The sequence below is a fragment of the Choloepus didactylus genome, chromosome 20 (assembly GCF_015220235.1).
Source record: "Choloepus didactylus isolate mChoDid1 chromosome 20, mChoDid1.pri, whole genome shotgun sequence".
Classification (NCBI taxonomy): Eukaryota; Metazoa; Chordata; class Mammalia; order Pilosa; family Megalonychidae; genus Choloepus; species Choloepus didactylus.
This window is the reverse complement of record NC_051326.1, coordinates 28,275,662-28,290,082: the sequence shown is the minus strand read 5'-3', so window position 1 is coordinate 28,290,082 and position 14,421 is coordinate 28,275,662.

Genomic DNA, 14,421 nt, shown 5'->3' with positions numbered 1-14,421 from the left:
GGCAGCTCGGGGGGTCACGGAGGGAGGAGCCTCTGTGCCCTGCAGCACAGACACCATATGTTCCACAAGGAGAAATATTTACCAAAAGAAATGCCATTAAGACTGTTGCTACAAGTATGACTCCCGGGGATGAATGTGGACCCGGCATCGTGGGACCGAGAGTATCTTCTTGACCAAAAGGGGGATGCAAAATGAGACGAAATATTTTCAGTGGCTGAGAGATTCCAAATGGAGTCGAGAGGTCACTCTGGTGGACATTATTATGCACTATATAGATAACACCTCTTAGGCTTTAATGTATTGGAATAGTTAGAAGTAAATACCTGAAACTACCAAACTCCAACCCAGCAGTCTGGACTCCTGAAGACAATTATATAATAATGTAGATTACAAGGGGTTACAGTGTGATTGTGAAGACCTTGTGGATCACACCCCCTTTATCTAGTGTATGGATGAGTGGAGGAATGGGGATAAAAACTAAAGGACAAATGGGGTGGGATGGGTGGATGATTTGGGTGTTTTTTTTCACTTTTATTTTTTATTCTTGTTCTTTCTGATGTAAGGAAAATGTTCAGAGATAGATTGTGGTGATGAACGCATAACTATGTTATCATACTGTGGACAGTGGATTGTATATCATGGATGATTGTATGGTGTGTGAATGTATTTCAATAAAACTGAATTTAATTAAAAAAAAAAAAAAAAAAGACTGTTGCTGCAAAGGAGAAGCTAGGCGTGCTTATAATTGTGCCTAAGGGCCTCCTCCTGAATCTCTCTTTGTGCTCAGATGTGGCCCTCTCTTTCTAGCTAAGCCAACTTGGCAGGTGAAATCACTGCCCTCCCCTCTATGTGGGATCTGACACCCAGGGGTGTAAATCTCCCTGGCAACGTGGAATATGACTCCTGGGGAGGAATCTAGACCTGGCATCGTGGGATGGAGAACATCATGACCAAAAGGGGGATGTGAAAGGAAATGAAATAAGCTACAGTGGCAGAGAGATTCCAAAAGGAGCCGAGAGGTCACTCTGGTGGGCACTCTTAAGCACAATATAGACAACTCTTTTTAGGTTCTAGTGAATTGGAGTAGCTAGCAGTAAATACCTGAAACTATCAAACTACAACCCAGAACCCATGAATCTTGAAGATGATTGTATAAAAATGTAGCTTATGAGGAGAGACAATGTGATTGGGAAAGCCATATGAGCCACACTCCCCTTTGTCCAGTTGTATGGATGGATGAGTAGAAAAATGGGGGAAAAAAAGGCACCCAGTGTTCTTTTTTACTTTAATTGTTCTTTTTCACTTTTAATTTTTACTCTTACTATTTTTGTGTGTTTGGTAATGAAAATGTTCAAAATTTCATTTTGTTGATGAACACAACTATATAATGGTTCTGTGAACAATTGTATCTATGCTTTGACTGCATGGTATGTGAATGTATCTCAGTAAAAATGAATTTAAAAAATGCCATTATAAGACAACTGTTGATAAGGTTATTTTAAAGTACCTATTAACTATAGAGAGAGGCAAGAAAAAGAGATAAAACTGTCTTTTATGTTCTTACTCTTACAGATGGTAAAAGCAAATGCTAAATTTGTTACCTCATTTTGCAAGTAGATCTAAGCTTAAGCCTTTGACTTATTTCCAGTGAATGACGAGTCTTACTGTCAGCGTTACTAATAAGTGACAGAGAGTTAGAATGGCTCTCTTTTACAACCATTTGAGAATATGTAAATAGAGTTTTTCCTAAAGGAGGAAGATGGGCCTGAGCCATAACATGAAAGTAGGTGGTAGAGACAGATGGAAAGGGAAGAGGTTTAGCTGTTCATAACAATGAAATAAAGGCCTAAGAAATATGTATGAAATGGAACGAGGGTAAAGCAAAACAAAATAGGAGTGCAGAGAGAGAAAAGTTAGCACAAAAGTGCAGTGCTCAGGCCATAGACAGAAAAACAGAACAAGGATGTTAAACTTGAACTTGCTTAAATGATTTTTGAGGCAGCGCAATAAATACAGGTTGTGGTGCTTGAGGGTAAATACATAAAAATATGTAAGCCATCTGTAAGATGTCTATATTTTTATTCTACTTGGTTAAAGAGAAGTGCCTATTTCCAAACAGCTAATTGTGTTAACAGATCTGAAAGGCAGTGGTGCTATTGTTTTTTTAATCTATTTCAGTCTGTCTCATGAATTTGGAATGTACAGTGTGGATCTTGTTTAAAGATCCTGAAATGCTACTGGTTTGTACAGTGGGATTTGTGGTACATACTGGTCTGGCAGGGAGAAGGGAATGTCACCCCTATGGAAGTCAGAAGGTATTCTCAGGGCAAGGCCATCAGAAGGCAGAGGAGCGCTGTTCTAATCCCAAAACACAACTTGGCAAATGTGTCCTATTTGCCTGGAGCCTCGGGGGCAGGCTGAAAGGCCAGACCTTTAAGCATCTTACTGCCCCGCCCGCGCCAGGGGAGCTCGCTGGCCTCAGCTGTGATCCCACCTCCTCTTAAACAAAGGAGAATCTGTCTGTTGATGTGTTTTCTGTGCTTTAACAAGGTTAGTTGCCCCCTCCCCATGCCATTTGCCTCCTTCTATTAATTTATCCATTAAGGTTGACTTAGGCCCGCCACAGGAGAAACGAGAGGCGCTTTGGCCTTCGATCTTTGCCCTTCACCCTTGATCCAGTTTGGCAGGTGAATTACATCTGGGCTCCAGACTTCACGGCCACTTAAACGTTTCTGTCAACAGCCTGTGTCTGTTGTGTGTAAACAAGAAGCCCAGACAAGAAGAGCAGGCCTTAAGGATTCCTGCCCTGAGAAAAATACTTAGAGCTACTCACCCAACATAATGGTCATAGGCACAAAAGACAGGCTCCTTGTTTAAATACATAAACTCAACTAAATAGAGGGAAAAGGAGATTTTTTTTTTCCTCCTGTTCAGTCATCAAACGGGTATCTCAGGCATTTTGTGTTGGAGGATTGGGATCTCAGTGAGTCGCCTATGTGGCAGGAAGGCGAAAAGGTGATCTCTGCAAGGTCGTGAAAAGACAGAGGCACGCCCTTCTAATTCCCAGTGTGGGACTTAATCTTTCATTGTATCATTTCTAGAAAGTACCCATGCTGGATTTTCTTGCTGTTCCTTTTGGGATTTATAGCTGGTAGTTTTATTACCACCTTTCACCTTTTTGGTCTTTGTGAAAATGAGAGTTTGAAGCGGGCAACTTTGGAAAGACCCATCATTTTCTCCTCTTAAGATTTCGTCTTCTCCACATGGCACAAGCTTTGTTACCAAGACTTTAGAGTAAAAAAGATGGAGGCACTTAAATACTTAATGGCTCTGCCTTGTAAAGTCCTTTATTCTGCTCCTGAGCAGCACAGGAGCATTTTCTGCCAGTTCCCGGGGCTGTTCATCATGTTCCAATTAAATTTTAAAATTCACTTCAACCTTCCCATGGCTCTGTTATCCATCAATGTATCTGTTTCAGCCCCGAACCTCCTGGAACAAGGGTCATGAAAAGTCCTGTGTTTACTTTCTATAGATCCATACCTACCCAATACCTACCTTACAGCACATAAGTATTCTATAAATATTTGTAGTCTAATCAAAATCTAGTGCAAATCTGGTTTCTTTGTCAATTCACCTCTTTAGGTTTCCAGGGTTTGTTAAGCAAATTTTAAAAAAAGATCATTTATTCTCTATCTTCATTATTCTTTCCAGATTGCAGAGTTTTGTGCAGTTTTAAAAGTGTCTAAAACCTCATACAACGTTGATGTGAAGAGTGAAATGGAATTTCAGGCGTCTGTCATCTGTTCACCTTTCCCCTCATACCATGAAGTTGGTTAAAGGAGTGTTGCATTGAAAAACTATTTAGAAAAACTTAAGAGAACTAAATTTACTTCGCTTGGTTTCCTTTTTTTCTTAAGCTGTTGAAGACTGAAAAAAGAGGGGAAAAAAAGTCCCAGAACTAGGTGGTGATAAGTAGAGGCAAAGAGATACTGTTGTTTTCTGAAGCCCAACTTAGAGAAAATAACGTGTGTTTATCTTATTCTAAGCATAGCTTCAAAAATTTTTTCATTCTAAATTGTCCTTAAAAGTCACTTTGTAAACATCCAAGAAAACATCAAAATGTAAGGGGAAAAGGGATGAATTTGATTACCTCAAAAGTAAGGATTTCTGTTCAACAGATATCCTTGTCAAAGCTAACAACAGATGTCAGGCTGAGAAGGTATCTGCAATGACAAATTAAGAAGGGATTAATTTCTATTAAACAAGGCTTCTTGCAAATCAACAAGAAAGGGAAACCCAAAAGAAAAATAGGCTGTGGGTATTAATAGGCAATTCATAAAAGGGGAAGCCCAAATGGTTAACAAGGAGAAAGAAACTAAGGGAGCCAGAGAAATGCAAATTAAAATAAAAGAGCCACTGCCTTAAGCCCCTCAGAACTGCAAAACTTAAGAGTGTTGACAATGATGTGGTGGTGGTGGTAACCATTACAGGCTCTCTGGAAAGCAGTTCGACAGCACTTTATAATCCATATGATCTAGAAATCCCATTCATGTGTGTGTTCCCCAGAGAAGTTCCTTCACCAGTCCACAAGGGAACATATAGAAAAATGCTCTCTGCGTTGTTATTTGAGCTAGTGTGTTGTTGAAGGCAAGCAAGCATCACCCACTGCCCTGGCTCTTTCCAGCCCCCTTATCCTACTGTAATTTTTTACCATGGCACTTACCACCTTCTAGCACACTCTGTATTTACTGTGTTCCATGTCAGGTTCTCTACTAGAATGTAGTCCACGAGGGCAGGGGGTTTCCTGTGTTCATGTCAGTGTTGGATCTCCAGTGCCTGGCATGGATATGATACACAGGAAATGCTCAGTGAATATTTGTGGACTAAATGAACAGGAGAGGAGCCTCGCAGGGAGGGTTGCTGACAGTGTGCTGAGAATTGAGGATTATGTGTAACACCACTGTCTGCCCCTGGAGGGTAGGGGCAAAGAACAGGGCTCAAACTCCTCGCTTTACCAGAGAGAAAGAATATGCTTTCTGCGTAGAACAGTAATGGCATAATAACAGCTTCTCATTTGTCAGGTACTGTTCTAAGCACTTTAAATTGTGTAATCTTCAAGACAACATCATGAGGAAGTGCTTTCATTACCCCATTTTACAGGTAGAGAAACAGACATGGGAAGGCTACATAACTTGCCCAAGGCTACACAGCTAGTAAATGGTAGCTAGGATTTCGAGTCAGGCAGCCTGGCTCCAGAGTCTGTGCTCTAGAGGTGCACTGTCCAGTTAGATAGCTCCCGGCCACGTGTAGCTATGAAGCGCTTGAATTGTGGTGAGTCCAAATTGAGATGTGCTGTAGGTGTAAAACATACACCACATTTCAAAGACTTAGTTCAAAGTACAAAAAAGATTTAAATATCTCGATTTCTTATATCAATTATGCATTGGTTTGAAAATATTTTGGATATACTGAGTTAACTAAAATAGAACAGATTAATATCGCCTGTTTCTTTTTATGTTTTAATGTAGAAACTACAAAGTTTTAAATTATCTATGTTGCTCACATTATATTCCTTTTGTACAGCACTACTCTATGTCCTTGCTTCTCAAAATATGAATGGTCACTGGGCCAGCAGTGGCAGCGTAACTGAAACTGGATAGAAATGCTGAGTCTCAGGGCTCTTTCCAGACCTCCTGAATTAGATTCTTCATTTTACAAGATTTTCAAGTCACTTATAGTGCACATTTAAAGTTTGAAACGTGCTGCTGTAAACCAAGGGTCAGCACAATTTTTCTAGAAGGCCAGATAATAAATACTTTCGGTTTTTCAGGCTATATGATTTCTTTTTTTTTTTTTAACTTTTTATTTTGAATAATTTCAAACATGTAAGACAGTTGAAAGAATAATACAAAACCAGTACAGAAATCTCCAATATACCCCCTACCCAGATACCCAGATTTACCAGCTTTCAACATTTTGCCACATTTATGATATCATTCTATCTATTTTGTAAACATTTGGGAGTAGGTTGCATGCATCATGCTCCCTGAACCCTTACTTCTACATGTGTATTTCCTGAGAACAAGAATATTCACTTAGGCAACCTGTTAAGTGCAGTTATTAAGTTAAAGAAATTTAGCATTGATACAAAGTATATAGTCTATTTATTAGTCAGGGCTCTCCAGGAAAGAACCGAAAGGAGACTGCATATATAACATAAATTTTATAAGATTTATTATAGGAATTGGCTTATGTGACTGTGGGGATGGACAGAAGGAATTCCGTAGTGCAGGATGCAATCTGGGAACTCCAATGAATATTTTCGCTGAATATATTCAAGAGAAGCTGGCTGAAGTAGAGATGGAAATTCTTTCTGATTGCTGAAATCATCAATTCTCCTTTTAAGGCCTTCAACTAATTAGATGAGACATCTCTTCTCTCCTGTTGAAAGTGATCTCCTGAGTTGATTGTAGATGTAATCAGCCATAGATGGAATCAACTTACTGATGATTTAAATCCATGCGATATCCTCACAATCTGGCCAGTGTTTGCTTAACCAAACAGCGGGACACCATAATCTAGCCAAGTCAACACAGGAACTTAACCATTACAGTCTATATTCCATTTTTTTAAATTGTCCCAATAAGGTCCTTTTGGACATTCTCCTCCATTATTAGATCCACTCCAAAATCATATTTTGTACTTAATTGTCAGTGTCTCTTTAGCCTCTCTTTTTTTTTATATACAATATAAAATTTCCAATGTCAATGACTCCCAAGCATACAGTTCAGTAGCATTAATCACATTCATGATGTTGTGCTATCCTCACCACCATCCATTACCAAAACCCATAACCCCAACAGAAATCCTACATCTGTATATACATATATATACATATATATATTTTAAATAAGTTCAATATTTCAACTACAAAAGGTTATAATAAGTAACAATACAAACATCTATATATCTACCACCAAGCTTTAAAAATGAAACATTACTGTTAGAGTGAAAGCCCCTTTTATGGCCATCCCTTCCCACCAGAGGTAATGCTTTTTTTTTTTTCCATGTTTCAAGACACCCCAACTTTATTTTTTAATTCAATTTTATTGAGATATATTCACAAACCATACAATCATCCACAGTGTACAGTCAGTTGTTCACAGTACCATTATATAGTCATGCATTCATCACCACAGTCGATTTTGGAAAATTTTCATTACCAAACAAAAAAAGAATAAGAATTAAGAATAAAAATTAAAGTAAAAAAAGAAAACCTAGAATATCAGATCCTTCCCATCCCTCCCTATTATTTTCATTCACTTTTTGTCCAAATTCTTCTACTCATCTGTCCATACATTGGAGAAAGGGAGTGGGAGCCACAAGGTTTTCACAATCACATGGTCACACAGTATAAGCTATATAGTTATACACTTGTCTTCAAGAATAAGGCTACTGGGTTGCAGTTCAACAGTTACAGGTGTTTCTTTCTAACTCTTCCAATACGCTAAAAACTAAAAAGGGATATCTATATAATGCATAAGAATAACCTCCAGAATGACCTCTAGACTCTATTTGAAATCTCTCAGCCACTGAAACTTTATTTTGTTTCATTTCTCTTCACCCTGTTGGTCCAAAAAGGCTTTCTCAATCCCACAATGCCAGGACCAAGCTCATCCCTGCGAGTCATGTCCCATGTTGCCAGGGAGAGTTACATACCTGGGAGTCATGTCCCACATAGTGGAGAGGGCAGTGAGTTTACATGCAGAGTTGGCTTAGCGAGAGAGGCCACATCTGAGCAACAAAAGAGGTTCTCTAGGGGAGACTCTTAGGCACAATTGTAAGCATACTTAGCCTTTCCTTTGCGTTAACAATCTTTATACAGGCAAGCCCCAAGATCGAGGGCTTGGGCTTCTAAATTGGTAGTCCCCAGTGATTGTGAGAATATCAATAATTCCCCAGGTGGGGAAGTTTAATATTTCCACATTTTACGCCAGTCCCTCAAGGGGGGCTTTGCAATACATTTTTATTCTCTGCTCAAATCACTCTGGTATGTATTGGGATGTCACACTAACCTGTACAAACCAACCAGATTTCACTCCCTATTCAAAGTTCCATATAATTATGGTGTTTGAATAAACTGACCATACACATTAAATTATATAGTGTGCTACAAAACATATAGATTTTTCACCTAATAAACATCTCTTCCTTTGGTCTCACACAGAGGTTGAAGTTTTAAAACACCAGCAATATCATCCTTTACCCTTTAGTCTGATTTGCAGTCCTAACCAAGTCCATTTTGTTCATATCTCTAATTGAAGTCTGACTCTTTTTCAGACTCTTTAACATTTGTTGTATGGGGTAATGCTGACATTCATAGCTGCCAGATTCTGGCTCTGAATCTCAGGTGTCATACAGATACTCAAAGTTCCAGAGACTGGCCAGGTTTTACACAAAGAGCTCAGCATCTCAGAATTTAGAAATAGCCATTACAACTCAGAAATAGACATAACTGCTGTAAGAGCTTACAGGCTAGGAACCTTTATAATAAGCCTTCCCCTGATAACCTGTGCTCTCAGACTCAATTCTCAGAGTTTGCACATTATAGTTAGCCCATATTAGTGAGGCATTATAATGTTTTTCTTTTCATTTCTGGTTCATTTCACTCAATATACTGTCCTCAGTGTACATTCACCTCACAACTTCATTCCTTCTTGTAGCAGCTCAATATTCCATTGTATGTATACACCACAGTTTGCCATTTCCTGCATCAGTCAATGTACCCTTAGGCCACGTCCATCCACTGTGAATCATGACTACTGCCACCAAAAACCCTACTGTGCAAATGTCCATTCATGTCTCTCTTTTCAGTTCTTCCAAGTATATACCCAATAACAGGGTTGCAGGGCCATATGGCAACCCCATGCTTAGATTCCTGCGGAACCACCACACTTCCCTCCAGATGGGCTGAACCATTCTACTTCCCCACCAATGGTGATTAGGTACATCCCTCTCCCCACATTTTCCCCAGCACGTGTATCCCTCTGTTTATTTTTTAGACAGTTTTATTCACACACCATACATTCCCTCCTAAGTAAACAATCAATGGTTCCCTGTATAATCACATAGTTATGCATTCACCACCACTATCTATATGAGGACATTTCCATTTCTTCCACAAAGAAAGAGGAAGAGGAGGAAAAAAACAAAGAGAAAGAAAGAAAGAAAAAAATATGACCAAAAAAAAAAAAAAGAAAAGAAAAATACAATATAATAAAAAGGTCAGACAACACCACCAAAGTCAAGAATCCCATACCCCTCCCTTATATCCCCCTCTTATAGACATTTAACTTTGGTATATTGTCTTTGTTACAATTAATGGAAACATATTACAGTGTTACTTTTAACCATAGACTCTAGTGTGCATTGATTGTATTTTTTCCCAAATACCATCCCATTTTCAACACCTTGCAAAGCTGACATCCATTTGTTCTCCTTCATGTAAAAACATTCTTATATTTATACATTTAATCACAATCATTGACCACTCCAGGTTTCACTGTTACACAGGCCCAGTCTTTATCTTCTATCTTTCCTTCTGGTGTCCTACCTGCCTCTTTCCACCATACTCACAGTCATCTTTGTTCAGTGTACTTACAATATTATGCCACCATCACCTAGTATTGTGCTATCCATTTCTGGATCTATACAATCAATCCTGTTGAACATTCTTTACTCCTTCAGCATCAAATGCTCGATCTTTATCCTCTTTCTATCTCCTGCTTTCTTCCTTTTTACACTCTTCTCCAAACCTCTCTCTCCTGTTTCCTATCTGTCTGTACCACTCTCCCTTTAGTATTTCTTGTAGAGGAGGTCTCCTGTTCACAAACTCTCTCAGTATCTATCTGTAAATATTTTAAACTCTCCCTCATTTTTGAAGGACAGTTTTGCCAGATATAGAATTCTTGGTTGGAAGTTTTCTCTTTCAGTGTCTTGAATATATAATACCACTGCCTTCTTGCCTCCATGTTTTCTACTGAGAAATCCACATGGTCTTATTGAACTTCCCTTGTATGTCATGGATTGCTTTTCTCTTGCTGCTTTAGAAAATTCTCTTTGTCTTTGACGTTTGACAATCTGATTAGTAAGTGTCTTGGAGTAGGTCTATTTGGATCAATTCTGTTTGGGGAACACTGCACTTTGTGGACCTAAAATTTTATGTCTTTCATAAGAGTTGGGAAATTTTCATAGATTATTTCCTCTATTATTCTTTCTGCCCCTTTTCCCTTCTCTTCTCCTCCGGGGACACCTATAACACATATATTTGTGTGCTTCATATTGTCATTGAGTTCCCTGAGCCCCTGCTTATATTTTTCCATTCTCTTCCACATCTGTTCCTTTGTGTGTAGGATTTCAGATGTCCTGTCCTTTAGTTCAGTAATCCTTTCATCTGCCTCTCCAAGTCTGCTGTTGTATGTCTCCATTGTGTTTTTCATCTCTTCTACTGTGCCTTTCATTCCTATAAATTCTGCCATTTGTTTTTTCAAACTTTTGAATTCTTCCTTCTGGTTACCCAGTGTATACTTTATACCCTTCATCTCTTTTGTCAGATTTTCTTTCAACTCACTGATTTGATTTAGAAGATTTGTTTGAACATCTTTAATTAGTTGTTTCAACTCTTGAATGTCAGTTGAGGTGTTAATTTGTTCCTTTGAATGGGCCATATCTTCATGTTTCCTGGTGTGGCTCATAATTTTTTGCTGTCTAGGCGTCTGATTTTCTTGATTAGATTATCCTGGAGGCTGTTTTTTTTTCTCTTTTGCTTTCGGTTTTCTTGTTAGTTTTCTTTGATCTCTGTATTTCTTTGTCTCACTGGCCAGTTGTCAGATTGGCTCTGCCCCTCAGTCTTCCCCCCAAATCAGGCACCCATCAAGGCCTGCCACAGAGATGGGAGGTAGGCACTGGGCACCCCAGCAAGTTCACTGTGTGTGGTAATATAGATCTGCTGGCTTCCAGTGGTGCTCTGTTTTCCATCAGCCAGCCAGACCTGGGTTTGTTTTAGAGCCCTGCTTTAACAGTTAGGTTGTCCATATTTCTCAGCCATAACAGGGCTGGGTTTCTCTGCAGGGCATGTAGACCAGCTCCTGTGGAGCATCTTTTAAAAAGTTTCTATTCCCTTGTGTTTTCCAGACTGCCCAGCAGATGGCAGTGTTCGGTAACTTAATCGTCCTCAGAGGTTGCTTTGCCTCCAAGTGCAAGCTGTGTCTATACATATGAGCTAAAACTGCTGGATTCCTATGCCCTCAATTTGCCAGCCAAAACTGGCTCACTGTGGGGCTCCACCTATGGCAAAGTACTGCCTCTGCTGACCCAGTACTCCAGCCATCCTCAAGGCTAGGAAATAGCTGCCAGCTGCTGCTTCCCTCAAGGATGCTTTCCCTCAAGGGTGGGAGCAGGGTTTTCAGACCCAGGGCTGGAAACATAGTCTCTGTCCGCATTTTCTTAGTCTCTTTGTCCCTCAGTGACCTAGGCCTTGAAATGTCCTCCCCTTCCCCCAGGTCTTCAAACAGTGAGGGTATGTCTCACTGCTGTGAGAGATTTTTAAGTCTGTGCCCCTGGTGGGCGGGGTCCCATCTGCTGATTCTGTGCCTTTCCCATACTGACACCAAGTGAGGGGGAAGGGAGAGGACTGGCTGGTCTGTGATGGAAGATTCCTACCTGATATTTCTTCTTTCTTCAATTCAGCATCTGCAGGGTCCTCCAGTCTATATCCTACTCCAGAGTTTCAAACAATTCAGAATTATCCCTTTTTTTCATTGACTCTCTGAAGAGGAGTTTTCAGTAGCTGTTTACATCACCATGTTGATGACATCACCAAGCACCACTCATTATATATTAACTCCCCAAACCCCCTTGCCTCTGCCTCTGGTAACCTTTCCTCTACTTTCTGTCTCTATGAATTTGCATACTCTAGTTATTTCATATAAGTGGAATCATACAGTATCTGTTCTTTTGTGTCTGATTTATTTCACTCAACATTATGTCTTCATGGTTCATCCATGTTGTAGCATGTGTCAGAATTTCATTCCTTTTTATGGCTGAATAGTATTCCATTGTATGTATACCACATTTTGGTTATTTGTTCTTCTATTGATAGACACTTAAGTTGTTTCTACCTTTTGGCTATTGTGAATAGTGCTGTTATGAACATTGATGTATAAGTATCTTCTTCAGTCCCTGCTTTCAATTCTTTTGGGTATATAGCTAGAAGTAGGGTTGCTGAGTTATATGGTTATTCTATGTTTAACTTTCTGAGGATCTGCAAAACTGTTTTCCACCATGGCTACAGCTTTTTACATTTACTCAAACAACAAACAAGTGTTCCTATTCTGCACATCCTCACTTGCACTTGTTATTTTCTGTGTCTTTGTATTTTTTAAATAGCCATTCAATTGGGTGTGAGGTGGTAACTTGTGGTTTTGATTTGCATTTCATTAATGACTAATGATGTTGAGCATCTTTTAATATGCTCATTGGCCATCTGTATATCTTGTTCATAGAAATATCTATTCAATTCTTTTGCCCATTTTTAAATTAGGTTGCTGTGTTGTTTAATTTTAGGTGTTCTTTATATATTCTGGATTTTAAACCCTTAAAGATATGTGGTTTCTAAACATTTTCTCTGATTCTGTTGGTTTTTTTTCCACTTCCTTGATAATGTCCTTTGATGCACAAAAGCTTTTTAATTTTGATAATGTCAAATTTATTTATTTTTTCTTTTGTTGCTCATGCTTTTGGTGTAATGCCTAAGAATCCATTGCCTAATACATAGTACTGAAGATATTTCCCTATATTTTGTTCTAAAGTTTTATAGTTTTAGCTCTTATGTTTAGGCCTTTCATCCTTTTTGAGTTAATTTTTGTATGTGTGTGAGGTAGGAGTCCAACTTCATTGTCTTGCATGTAGACATCAGTTTTCCCAGCACCATTTTTTGAAGAAACTTTTCTTTCACCATTGAGGGTACTTGGCACCCATAGTCAAAAATCAATTGGGGGAGGCGGGGCAAGATGGCAGACTGGTGAGCTGTAAGTTTTAGTTACTCCTCCAGGAAAGTAGGTAAAAAGCCAGGAACTGCGTGGACTGGACACCACAGAGCAATCTGTCTTTGGGCATACTTCATACAACACTCATGAAAATGTGGAACTGCTGAGATCAGCGAAATCTGTAAGTTTTTGCGGCCAGGGGACCCGCGCCCCTCCCTGCCAGGCTCAGTCCCGGGGGAGGAGGGGCTGTCAGCTCCGGGAAGGAGAAGGGAGAACTGCAGTGGCTGCTCTTATCGGAAACTCATTCTACTGATTCAAACTCCAACCATAGATAGACTGAGACCAGACACCAGAGACTCTGAGAGCAGCCAGCCCAGCAGAGAGGAGACAGGCATAGAAAAAAAACAACACGAAAAACTCCAAAATAAAAGCAGAGGATTTTTGGAGTTCTGGTGAACACAGAAAGGGGAAGGGCGGAGCTCAGGCCTTGAGGCACATATGCAAATCCCGAAGAAAAGCTGATCTCTCTGCCCTGTGGACCTTTCCTTAATGGCCCTGGTTGCTTTGTCTATTAGCATTTCAATAACCCATTAGATCTCTGAGGAGGGCCGTTTTTTTTTTTTTTTTTTTTTTAAATCCTTTTTTCTTTTTCTAAAACAATTACTCTAAGAAGCCCAATACAGAAAGCTTCAAAGAATTGCAATTTGGGCACGTCAAGTCAAGAGCAGAACTAAGAGAGCTCTGAGACAAAAGGCAATAATCCAGTGGCTGAGAAAATTCACTAAACAACACAACTTCCCAAGAAAAGGGGGGTGTCCGCTCACAGCCACCATCCTGGGGGACAGGAAACACTCCTGCCCATCGCCAGCCCCATAACCCAGAGCTGCCCCAGACAACCCAGTGCGACGGAAGTGCTTCAAATAACAGGCACACACCACAAAACTGGGCGTGGACATTAGCCTTCCCTGCAACCTCAGCTGAATGTCCCAGAGCTGGGAAGGTGGAGCAGTGTGAATTAACAAAGCCCCATTCAGCCATCATTTGAGCAGACTGGGAGCCTCCCTACACAGCCCAGCAGCCCAGAACTGCCCTGGGGGGACGGCACTCACCTGTGACATAGCACAGTCATCCCTCAACAGAGGACCCGGGGTGCACGGCCTGGAAGAGGGGCCCACTTGCAAGTCTCAGGAGTCATACACCAATACCAAAGACTTGTGGGTCAGTGGCAGAGACAAACTGTGGCAGGACTGAACTGAAGGATTAGACTATTGCAGCAGCTTTAAAACTCTAGGATCATCAGGGAGATTTCATTGTTAGGGCCACCCCCCCTCCCCGACTGCCCAGAAACACGCCCCACATACAGGGCAGGCAACAC